The following is a 12,484-nucleotide window of genomic DNA, read 5'->3' as shown; positions in this document are numbered from 1 at the left end:
CATTCTATTAAATAACCATTTTCAAACATTTTTCATCCCTTAGAATGAATCACACTTTCCTGATTGGTTGCCTTTTATTGAGACAAGAAGTCTTATAACTTACAATGTGAATCTGCAGGTCTAAAATAAATGAGAACTGAACAGGGAAACAAACAGATCAACCACAACATTATGACCACCTTCTTGTTTCTACCCTCTGTCCACTCTCTGGGCTCCAGTGACTATACAGGAGCACTTTTTAGTTTTACTTACAGACTATAGTCCATTATTCTCAGAATTATTCCGAGATTATTCTCAGAATTCTGACTTTATTCTCTGATTTTTTTTTTCAATGCCATGGCCCTAAATCTGCTGTGTTGTGCCACAAGTGCCTGTTAGCGCCAGCCTTGCTTCTAAACAGTGTAGAACCATCTTATTTAGATTATTTTTTTATTTTTTCTGTTCATCCAGCACCAGTCGCTGAAACTTCCTCTCTCAGAAATGGGTTTTCTTCATCAAAACATGTCGGTGCGCACTGTTGGGCTGTGTTTAGCTAAATTCACTCAACTTTGTGCTCACAGATATAAGGCTCAGCGTAGCCTGATGGAGCATCCCCTCCCCATGTTAATACCATATAAAACCATACAAAACCTCCTTAACTTTCAATGGAATTTAAATGAAAAAAATATTTTATTCCAAGACATTTTAGAGCATTTCTATTGGTCCATTCATTCCATTATTCTTAACTGGTCTTAATCTTGTACCATTGGAAAGCCTGTTCATTTCCCTTTTAAATGGTGCCCCATTTTTTAAGAAACATGCATTTGTGGGATGAGCAGTAGAGTTGAGTATGTGTATTGCGCCCATTAAAAAGTTGCCAAATCCTCTCTGCCAATGCCAAACAGCTTAATCTGCCATTGACTTGTTCCATGTTTGGTGAACTGGATGATTGAAGTTTAAAGAAACAAGACATAATGGCAATTTAACAATTTATCCATTTAACAAACCGGAGCCTCAGTCACTCTGGCACGAACAGCATGCCCAATCTGATCCCACAAGTGTTCAATGGGGTTGAGGTTAGGACTGCTGGCAGGCCATTCCATCCTACCCACTCCCAAATTCTGGAAGTAGTCTATGATAAAACCCACTCTGTGGGGGTGAGCATTGTCATTTTGGAGGATAGAGTTTGATCCCAGACAGTGGAGATATCAGATTGCCACTGGTTGCAGAATTTCATCTCAATATCTCTCTGCATTTAGATTGCCTCCAATGATGACAAGCCTCATTTTTTATAGTAAGTGAGATGCCTTCACTATCATACAACCTCCACCAAAAAATTTGGAAAACCTTCAGAGTATTCACTGGTTCTGCTCCCATCTACCTCAATAGACTCTTAAAACCATATGTTAGCGCCCGCCCTCTCCGTTCCTCAAAGGAGCACCAACTAACACGGCCAACCCCCCGTACTGGTCAGTCGAGGCTATTCTCATCTCTGGTACCACACTGGTACACAAGCTTCCAAGCACTATAAGAGCAACAGAAACCCTCTCCGCATTCAAGAAATCCTTGAAAACCCTTGAAAACCCAACTCTTCCGAGAGTATCTTTTGAAAAAAAAAATCTTTCTTTAATGCAATTTACTTCCTGGCATATTGAACTCAATGTAAGGTACTTTGTATAAATCTATAGGTGCAGCAATCAGCATAGTGTTCCATAGATGTATTTTATAGATTATCTCCACAGGATTATGTACTAAAGTGGCAACTAAAACTGCCACCTGCTCTTGCAGCAACGTTCCTAAACCAACCAAAAGCAGTAAGTACCTGCAATACCATGGCAACTGCTGGTTGTTTTGCCTGCTCAGAGTGTGGTATGTTTAGTTTAACCCCCTTTTCCACCTCTAACAATAATTAGTGGCTGTGTTTGTGCTAAGTGCCAGCTAATTTGCTCTCTTTTGCATAAAGTGGACCAGGTAGAAGTACGCATGTGGGGCTTATTATTAAGGAATAAACAGCGAGATTCATTACTAGCAATTCCGGGTGCCTTAGGGAGAGTCAGCACTCCCCCGACTCCCAAGTTAGAGCCCTCACACTGGGGTGAAATCTCGGGGCACAGCCAGAATGCTAAGGCTAATGCGACCGCTGAGGCCAAAGCTAGCCCACCGGGACAGCATGCTCCTCCGATTTGCGTGTCAAATAGGTTTGCCCCGCTCAGCGACACATCTGCTTAGGATCCTTAGATATTTGAGGATATTTTAACATATGAGCCCAGTTCTAACATCACTTCATTGGCTACCTGTTAAATTTAGTATCAATTACAAAATTCTGTTATTAATGTATAAAGCCCTACATGGGCTCGCTCCTGAATACCTACAAGATAGTATTTATTGTTATGAGCCTCCACAACTACTCAGATCACAGAGTACTGGATTTTTAATAGTCCCCAGAGTTCAGAAGGCCTCAGCTGGAGGATCTTTTTCTTATAAAGCACCCCAACTCTGGAACAGTCTTCCAGCAAATGTTCGGGACACAGACACAATCACAATCTTCAAATCTAGGCTAAAAATATATTTGTTTAGTTTAGCTTTTGGTAGTTAATGCTCCCCATAGATAAAGGTATCAGATCCAGGGGTCTATGGACACAGGGAATTATAGTAAACTGAGATGCTGGTGCTGTCATCCCACCGCTTCATGCGATCACTCAGGTTTGTCAACAGTTGAATTGAGGGATGCCAGTGTTTCAGGATGCTCCCAAGTCTGGGTGTCTTGGCTTGCACACCAAGGGGATTTTTACATTCTTTTCATTTTTACTACATTTCATGTCAAAACTTTGTCTTTACCGGAATTCTGTAAAGCTGCTTTGTGACAACATCTGTTGTAAAAAGCGCTGTACAAATAAATTTGATCTGATTCTCTGCGTCTTCTCCACATTTTGACCCTACGACCCAGTTGCCATAGGCAGAATCAAGACTCATCACTGAGGATAATATTTCTTCACATGTTCGCGCAACCGGGCCTGAAGATAAAGGGCAGTCATGGCAGGCCTCCTGGCAGCCCGTTGAGACTGGAGATTGGCTGCGTGCAGTCTGTTCTGCATTTTCTGAGCAGAGGCCATATCGTCCTGCAAACCTTGACAGCCTACGGTACCCAAGTTATGACAGGGTAAGGAAACAATCTTTATAGGGTGTCATGTTCTTGGGACGCCAACTTCGCTGTGAACTTGGCTTTCAATTTGGAGATGGTACTAGGGCTCACTCTAAATAATGCCACAACTTGGTTTTGTGGAACACCAGCTTGAAGTTGCTCTATTGCACGGACCCTATCCAGATCAGTCAAACGTGGCATGCTGACTCTTGGAGCAGCCGCCTACTGACCACAATCAGGCACCTGATTGGCCGCACCTGGGGGTACCAGAAGCTTAAAACAAGTGTCAATAGCTTGTAACACTTTGTCTGTGAAAACCTCCCCTTTAAGGGGGGGGGGGGGGGGGTGGGTGTTGAGAAGCTCCCGGCCTAGTAGAGGTTACGTGGTGTGTAGTAGGCCGCTAGCAGTTAGCATTCAGGACACATACTCCGGAGTGGGCTACACCAAGGCTAGTTTATTTAGCTACTACACGGACCATACAAAGCCAGGTCACACGGTTACTACCCCAGCCGTTCATACATAAAGAAAAGGGCAGCGCGGAGATTCTTGACAATGTTACTGGATTCAATAGAGTTTACACTAAAAATGGAGGAATGCAGCCTAAAGCTGAGACACCAGCTGACCCTCTTCTCCTTGGGGGTCACTCTACTGGCCCCACCCCTCATTGGAGAGACCCTTATATACCTGCATCCATATATAAACATAGAGGTCCCCTCTCTTAAAGGCACAGTGTAGCTGTAACTGTTACATTTCTCCCCAGACAATAAAGAGGCTGACCCCAGCCGTACACAGCGAGGAACAGACCAACAATATAATTTTCATACATGGACCGGGTGAGAACTGTTAAAGCCCCATGGAGAAGATATACAGATTTGAATATACTTAACTGGCATACATGTCAGTAGATAGGCCAAAACTAAATAACAACAAAAGCTGCAAATGCTCAAGTTAACCCACCTCAGTGTAGTGCCCAATCAAATGTCAAAACAGAGAAACCACATTAGAACATGTTTTCTTTTTTTTAACACTTAAACTTAATGAACAAACATTAATAAATGGGAACAAATGCACAGACCCTTATCTCTACCTATAGCATTATGGGACTAAAAGTTCATTTTGTCAGTATGATAAGGGTTGGTCAACCTAGATGATGACCAACCTGATGTGATCCTGGGAACCCGTCTAGGCCTAAAGTTGTATAAACTAAAGGTGTCAGGGACAAAATCACAGTCAGTCACTTGTTTTTATGCAATGTGTAGGCTGTTAGGTGTCATGACTGGATCGGTTAAGGGCAACTCAGTATTGGCAGAGTCATAGTCGGGTATGTCTTGTGACTGGTTGTAGAATGAGTCAAAAATTTCACTTAAGGACTCAGCATGCATGTTTTCTGGACAAGCTGGGTCTGGTTTACTATAGTCAGGGTCCAACCAGTCTTCTACTTTCTCAAAATCTGGACACTCAACATGGGGCTGTGTAAGCTTGTTAGTAGCAGCTGTGTCCCATGTATGGAAGGGCTGTAAGTTAACAACATGGAAAACACCAGCGTCTTGGCCTGTATCCACACTTTCCAGCCTGTATGTCACGTCAGAAAGTTTTTGGGTTATGCGAAATGGTCCACAGTACACTGGGGCCAGTTTGGCGGTGAAATTTGCGACGGCATCTGACCTAGGGTGAGTCTTGACTCTGACAAGGTCATCCAGCTTATATGATACAGGTCTACGTTTCAGGTCATAGTAGTGTTTGCGCCTTTTCAGGCTTGTCTCCAGCACTTCTCTAGCATGATCATGTGCTTCCCTCAGTGAGGATCTTAGGTGTTCAGGGTATGGGACCTCAGGTACTCCAAACCCCTCAGAGGAAGGCTGTGTGATGAGGTTGAGTGGGGTTTCCAGTTCTCTTCCATAGAGCATCACAGATGGGCTGAGTCCAGTACTCTCATGTGGGGCAGTTCTCAGGGCAAAACAGATCTGAGGGATGTACTTACCCCATGAAGAGTGTTTGTCACCCACATAGGCATGAATGGCTGTCTTCAGGGTGCGATTAACACGCTCCGTTGCGTTTGTCTGTGGATGGTATGCCGTTGTAAGTCTGTGTTCAGGCCCAAGTGTGGCCAGCACACATTCAAAAAGATCTGCGACAAAGGGTGTACCTCGGTCCGAGATGAGGTATTTAGGGGTGCCATGCCGAGCGAAAACTTTACTTACAAACTTGCTGGCTGCGACCTGAGATGTTGCCTCCCTCACTGCATTTATCTCCACCCATTTTGAGAAGTAGTATATGAAGACAATTATGTGCACATTCCCACAAGACGTACGGGGCAGAGGTCCCACAAAATCAACTCCAACATACTCCCAAGGTCTTTCAGGTTTAATGGGTACCATAAGACCTGCAGGCTTCCTCTGACTGGGTTTTGTAAGTTGACAGACGGCACAGGACACCACATACTTTTTCACATCAGAGGCCATCTTAGGCCAAAAGAACCTGAGCCTCAATTGAGCTAGAGTCTCGACCATCTTGACCTCTCTGCATCAGAGCAGCACCCAATCCTGCGTCACAGGCATCAGTGTGTATGAAAAAAGGGGTTGAAAAGTCAGGGAATCTCAGGACAGGGGAGGATGTTAGGTGGTCTTTCAGGGTATTCATGGCAGTTTAGCAGCTGCTGTCCCAAGAGAAAGACACATCGTTTCTTGTGAGATTGAACAGTGGTTCAGCAAGCTGGGCATAACCAGAGATAAACCGCCTGTAGTAACTTGTCAGTCCCAGGAACTGTCTAACCTCCTTCACATTCGTTGGGGATTTGAACTGCATTACAGCGCTCACTTTAGAAGGATCAGGCAGAATGCCATTAGGTGTGACACGGTAGCCCAGGAAAGAAAGTTCACTGAGGCAAAACTGACATTTGTTTAGTTTAAGCGACAGGCCAGCTGACTGGAGTCAGGTTAGGACTATTCTCAGATCTTTCAGATGCTGATCAAATGTTGGGGAAGCCATGACCACATCATCAAGATACACCGCGCAAATCTTATAAGTGAGGCCAGCAAGAACTGTGTTCATCAGCCTTTGGAATGTGGCCGGGGCGTTACTGAGACCGAAAGGAAGCACCTTGAACTGATATAAACCTTGATGCGAAATGAAAGCAGTCTTGGATCTTGAACTCTCCTGAACTGCCACCTGCCAATATCCTCGTGCTAGATCGATAGTAGAAAGACATTTTCCTCGTGCCAAGAAATCCAGAGATTCATCAATCCTTGGGAGGTGATAAGAGTCTCTTACCGTGAGCTGGTTAAGTCCCCTGTAGTCGACACAGAATCTCGGTTCCCCACAAGGCTTTCTCACAATAACCACCGGGCGGCCCATGGACTGAAGTAAGGCTCAATGATGTCCTCCTCAAGCATCTTCCGTATCTGGTCCTCAATAATTTTCTTCTTTGCAGGTGATGTGTGGTAAGGCGGAAGGCTGATGGGCCTAGCATCTCCTGTGTCAATGACGTGTTCGGTTAACGATGTGTGACTAAGATGATCATCAAAAAGATCATAAAACTGCTCCAATAGTTCTCTTAGCTTCACCTTTTGTTCTGGACTCAGTGCTGCTGTCTCCACCTTGTCACTGAGAGTGGGAGCTGCAGTTTCAAGACCCATTATGCAGTCATGTAGGTCAGCTGAGCCGCATGTGTCATCGGAATCAAAAGTGGGGTCAAGTTCATCACTAAACGTTACAGTCCTGGATGGGATATGATTACTCAGTGAGGCACGTTGCATAAAGTCCATTCCCAAAATTGTGAGGACAAGCGGGGAATAATAACAAACCTATGGTAGAACCGCTTGCCTTGAAAACCTATTGAAGGCCATATTATTCCTGATGGTTCACAGCCTGCACCGTCAGCTAACTGTAAAGGTGGACCAGCCCATGGTTGAGTTTTGGGGTTGCTTTGGCTGTTGGGTGTTACCAGGTTGGCTCGCACGGCTGACAGAGAGGCGCCTGTGTCTAAAGTGGCAGGAATTCCTTCCCCTATAAGGTTGACTCTAGTTTTAAAAGGAGTGTTCCAGAAGGCTCCTGAAGTGATGTCTTCCACGTGTCCTAAATATGGTTGAGCTGGGTGAGGCAGGTCTATTGTTTGGGGGGAGGTGTGCCTCTGTAAAACGACCTCCTCCTTTTGCCGTTTCCCTGCAGCTTGCCTGAAGACCTCCTGCCATCTGAAAATTTGCCGCTATCCACAACAGGAACAGGACTGACTGAACTGGAGGGGCATTGTGCAGCATCAGAGGGTATACTGGGACTACTGTTTTGATCCTTAGATAGGGAATTGCAGCGTGAACAGGTACGTGATATAAAGCCAGGCAGAGAACATTTGAAGCAATGTGTTTCATCAGGGTGTTTAGCCCTTCCCTGAACCCTCTGACAATGATGTCCACCAGGTCCCAGAGCAGAATGAAGTTCATGAGCTCGCAAGAGAAGGTCCATAACTGACACAATGGGTGTACCATAAAGTGCCACTCGGTATCTGTCCAGGGTGTGTTTACAAATAAGGTCGATCTGTTCCCGTTCTGGAGGACTTCGCAGTTTGTTAAACTCACTCAACATGTGGGCTACAAATGTGGAAAGTGGTTCATCAGCTGCCTGAACTCGGTCAAGTATGCCTCTCATGACTAGCTCTTGGAAGTCAGTTGGAAGAAAGACCTTCTTAAATAGGTCACAGAATTGTGTCCAAGTGACTATACGCGTTCTAAGGACAGTGAACCATTTCAGTGGCTCTTTAGCCAGAAAACGTGGAAGTTCAAAGAAAACCTGTGCATCAGTCAGGTCAAAAGACATCCGATAGGCGTTCAAAATAGATGCCAGGATCCTAGAAGTGTTATTCATGTCAAGACACTGTGGAGACGTGTAAGAAGCACCACTAGACTGGGGGTCTTGGGTGGCACGTCTACCTGTGGAAGCATGTGCTGGTACAGGCACTGTATAAGGTGTTGAGGATGTAACATGCCCAGTATGATGATCAGTCTCTATTCTATTATGTGGAATGCCCCACTGTTCAAGCATGCTTTTCTGTAAATCCAGTGAGTCTGTCAAACATTGTTGTAAGAGTCTTACCTCAGACCTCAGTGATTGGACTTGCTCAGTTAGACCTCCGCTAGACTGCTGAGGCAACCTCAGTCTGGGGTCAGGAAAGTCAGTCTGTGGGTCAAGGTGGCTAAACATGTTACATTGACAAGTGCATCAACAATGTAAAAATAAAGAAAAAAAACCAGGGAAGAAAAATAAATAAATAAAAAATGTTCTGAGAAAAACAGCTCCACCGCTCGTGCGCAGAGAGAGTGTGTAGAAAAAGTTCAGTTCGCTGCAGCTTGAGAAGGCTGGAGGGAGAATAGAAAAAAAAAACACTGTTGCTCCACCTCGTTGGAATGAGCTTGATATTAAATTCAACTTAAACTCTCTCTATATAGTAACTCGAGATTTGTTTCAGTCCTATATTACGTCAGAAAGTCCCGCGATAAGAGAAAGATGCGGGAGAAAAACCGCTTGTCTCGGATTCCCGCCAACTCGCGCGCATAACGCACAGGAAAGAAAAAAAAAAAGGGTCCGTTCACCGGCAGCTTAACTCCGCGAAACAGTCTCGTTTCTCCTCTCCAACAACCAGACAACTCAACCGACAGTCTCATAAAAAAAAAAATCAGGCGAAAAGTTCACAAGCACTCGGATACCTCCACAATATGCTGACGCGGCCTCCACTCTGTCCGTCCCCAGCAGCAGTTCACTATCGCCCGCCACTCACTTCGCGCCGACCGCTAGCTTCCTGCTAGCCGCGTGGGGTGGCCTCGGTAGTCTTTAGGCAGCGATGCGAAAGTAGGATATCCACTCACCGAAGGCTCTCGGTTCTTTTAGCAAGATGTTCGGGCGCCACTTGTAACACTTCGTCTGTGAAAACCTCCCCTTTAGGGCGGGGAATTTGAGAAGCTCCTGGCCTAGAGGCTACGTGGTGTGTAGTAGGCTGCTAGCAGTTAGCATTCAGGACACATACTCCGGAGTGGGCTACACCAAGGCTAGTTTATTTAGCTACTACACGGACCATACAAAGCCAGGTCACACGGCTACTACCCCAGCCGTTCATACATAAAGAAAAGGGCAGCGCGGAGCTTCTTGACAGTGTTACTGGATTCAATAGAGTTTACACTAAAAATGGAGGAATGCAGCCTAAAGCTGAGACACCAGCTGACCCTCTTCTCCTTGGGGGTCACTCTACTGGCCCCACCCCTCATTGGAGAGACCCTTAGATACCTGCACCCATATATATAAACATAGAGGTCCCCTCTCTTAAAGGCACAGTGTAGCTGTAACCGTTACAAGCTACAGCAAAATAAGCTGTTTAGCACTGGCAGAGTAGATTTGGAAAATTTTTCATGGGCATAACCCACACACTCAGCTTTACTGCTCATCCCACAAATGCATGTTCCTTACAAATGTGACACCAATTAAAAGGGAAATTAACAAGCTTTCCAATGGTATAAAATTTATTCTGCATTTTTACAACAAAGAAATAATGTACCAAACAAATTTGAAATTTCTTTTTGTGTGTGTGTATATATATACACACATAATATATATATATATATATATATATATATATATATATATATATATATATATACATACACACACACACACACACACACACACATTCTTTACATTTTTACATTTCATGTCAAAGTTTGTCTTGCAGCAATTCTGTGAAGCTGCTTTGTGACAAAATCAGTTGTAAAAAGTGCTATACAAATAAATTTGATTTGATTTGGATTTATTCTAATGATAGTTCTAATGAAGATGTTATTTGGTGTTTGTTTGGTTTTTTTTTAGCCAGTAAACACTTACTGCTCAGATAAATATCTTTTTAAATCTCATAATCTCTGGTGTCTAAAGCTTTTCCACAGTACTGTATGTAGGTGTGTGTGTGTGTGTGTGTGAGTGTGTATATATATATATATATATATATATATACACATACACACACAGTATATATAGTCATCTCAATCTTTCATGGTTATGTGTTGATATCTAACCTTTTTCCTGTACATTTATTATTCAATCATACTTGAATATTACAATTAGTTCAAGCACATATGTCTAGAGTGAGCACTTGACAGAAAAAAATATGCTGCATATGATAAAAGTGTTGGCTAATAAAGGCTTCTGAATGTGGCATGCAGACTGAAACAAAACAAACACTCTTGTTATGCTGAATGCTGGAGAATGACTGATGTTTGGGCAGCCAGGTCCTGGTTTCAGTTTAGGTGGGGCTCAGACTGAACAAACACATCCTCTCTGGTATTGATCCCCTACTGCACTCTTCCCACGCACACTAGACATCCAATTGCACTAACCCACACAAGGTCTTCAAAGAAGGCAATCCATCAGTTTCACATCTATTTTATGCCTATTACTCCCTATACATTGCTTTGTTTTACAACCTCTAAAGCAGTTTTCCTTATGCATTAAGTCCTATAGATCAAATGTAAGTGCAACAAGTATAACAATTATAATCCAGCCATGTAACATCAAAGGGTAACTAAAAATAATGGTAACAGATGGCAAGAAGGAAAGCCTCTACTGCAAAATTGTGCCTGCTAATTGTAAGACAAAAGCAGCAGAAACATTTCATATACTGAATTTGATGTAACAAATACTATACAGATAACACTCATATATAGGACTGTGGTTTCAGAAATGAGGCACTCATCCCTGTAGCAAGTTCAGGTGCTATATAGTCTATGAACATAGACCATTTATATTACATTTATATATATATATATATATATTTTTTTTTTTTTTTGGGGGGGGGGGGGGGGGGGGTTGGGGTGGAGTTAACTTTTGCAGTAACTTTTTTTAAGCAGTAACTTTTGTTACTGCTTCAAATACAATATTTTCAAAATACTACATATATAATACAAACAAATAATACAAATACTACATTTTCACGTTGTTTGCTTGACCTCTTTACTGAAAAACAATACATGAGGATTTACATTTTAAAACTTATATGCTTAATTAGTGTCAAAACTGAATACAGTCAGTACACAACTGCATTGCTTTACATCCTCGGATATTTCAAAAATAAACTCAATAAAATGTCTCAATAAAATGCAATACAACTGAGATTACTTTTAAACACAGACATGCCATAATGAAAACAAATATTCATTACATGGATTTAATATCACTCTGTCTCTTACCAGAAAAAAAAAACAAAAAATACACATCGATTTCCATTTAAAAAAATAAAATGCTGAATTTGTGTCAGAATTGAACACAAAGCACCGAAAATGCAATCATCTCAACTCTATTGTATTCCACTGTATGGCACTGTTAACATGCCAAAGCAAAATGTAAAGCAGGCATTGCATTTCAGCTGAGAGCAGTGCTGTATTCATGCCACAATTGAAAAGCAATCGCTATCCAATCACAGGCCTCTACTGAATTTGGGGCGTGGTTCTTCAAGAGTTCTTTAATAAAAACTGGCTCAGGGATGCCAGGGGCCTAATCACGGCTGGGCCTGGGCGGGCAAGTCAGCCAGAGCTAATTCCCTGCGTGCAAGGTTGCGTTCGCGGACACACTCATTTCTGACTGTTCCACACAAACACAAATTCCCCTGAGTTGCATTCAGAGCTGGAGTGCTTAGAGACTGTTGTGATGGAGTATTTGTTTGAGACACGATGAAGGGCAGATACTCCACAACTCCTAAACAGAGAACATGCTTTTCATTGGTCATCACTTTTATTAAGCTAATGAGCAGCCCAAGTTGGCTGTCCTTCATTCACTGCTGCAGTCAATGGAGTCTCAGTCCCTCCTTCAAGGGTATGTTTTGAGGAGGCGCTGAGAGCAGCAGTTAAGAGCTGGGAATTTACAGCTGGTTTTAGACAGAACTAAAGTTAGCCCCGTGTCCTGGAGAAACTAAATTTCATTCGGTGATTACAATAAGCTGACTTACTTTAAGAATCAGAGTAATTATTTGCATATAAATATCACATCCCTGATAGCAAGGAGATGGTGGACCACTGCTGGCCCACTGAGGGCAAAGTTGAAGGTCCACTAGTGTTTTGCACAGCATTTTCTGGGCGGACCACTGGTGATTAAACAGAATTTTATACAAAATGCTACATTTTAGCACTTTCTCATTCACAATCCAATTTACATCAATCTTCCTTCATTAGGTTCTTTTTTAGTATTCTTTATAAATTAGATTAATAAATTATTTTAATCCAGCACAGTGTCAACATTTTCAGCATAATCATTTTATATCAGGCTTATACTCAAAATTATATCTCTCATAGTTGTTGGTAATATTTGTATTAACTTGTTTTTACTGAATAAAAGTCT

The 12,484-nt window shown here is 42.8% G+C and overlaps 1 protein-coding gene across 3 annotated transcripts in view; it reads right to left on the bottom strand.

The window, feature by feature from the left end:
• The window catches only part of galnt14 (UDP-N-acetyl-alpha-D-galactosamine:polypeptide N-acetylgalactosaminyltransferase 14 (GalNAc-T14)), a 134,253-nt gene that overhangs the window by 86,054 nt on the left and 35,715 nt on the right, over window positions 1-12,484 (bottom strand). The gene's annotated exons all lie outside the window — the stretch shown is intronic.

This window comes from Hoplias malabaricus, chromosome 7 (assembly GCF_029633855.1).
Source record: "Hoplias malabaricus isolate fHopMal1 chromosome 7, fHopMal1.hap1, whole genome shotgun sequence".
Classification (NCBI taxonomy): domain Eukaryota; kingdom Metazoa; phylum Chordata; class Actinopteri; order Characiformes; family Erythrinidae; genus Hoplias; species Hoplias malabaricus.
The sequence above is the reverse complement of the archived record's forward strand: the minus strand, read 5'-3'. Positions and strand labels throughout refer to the sequence as shown.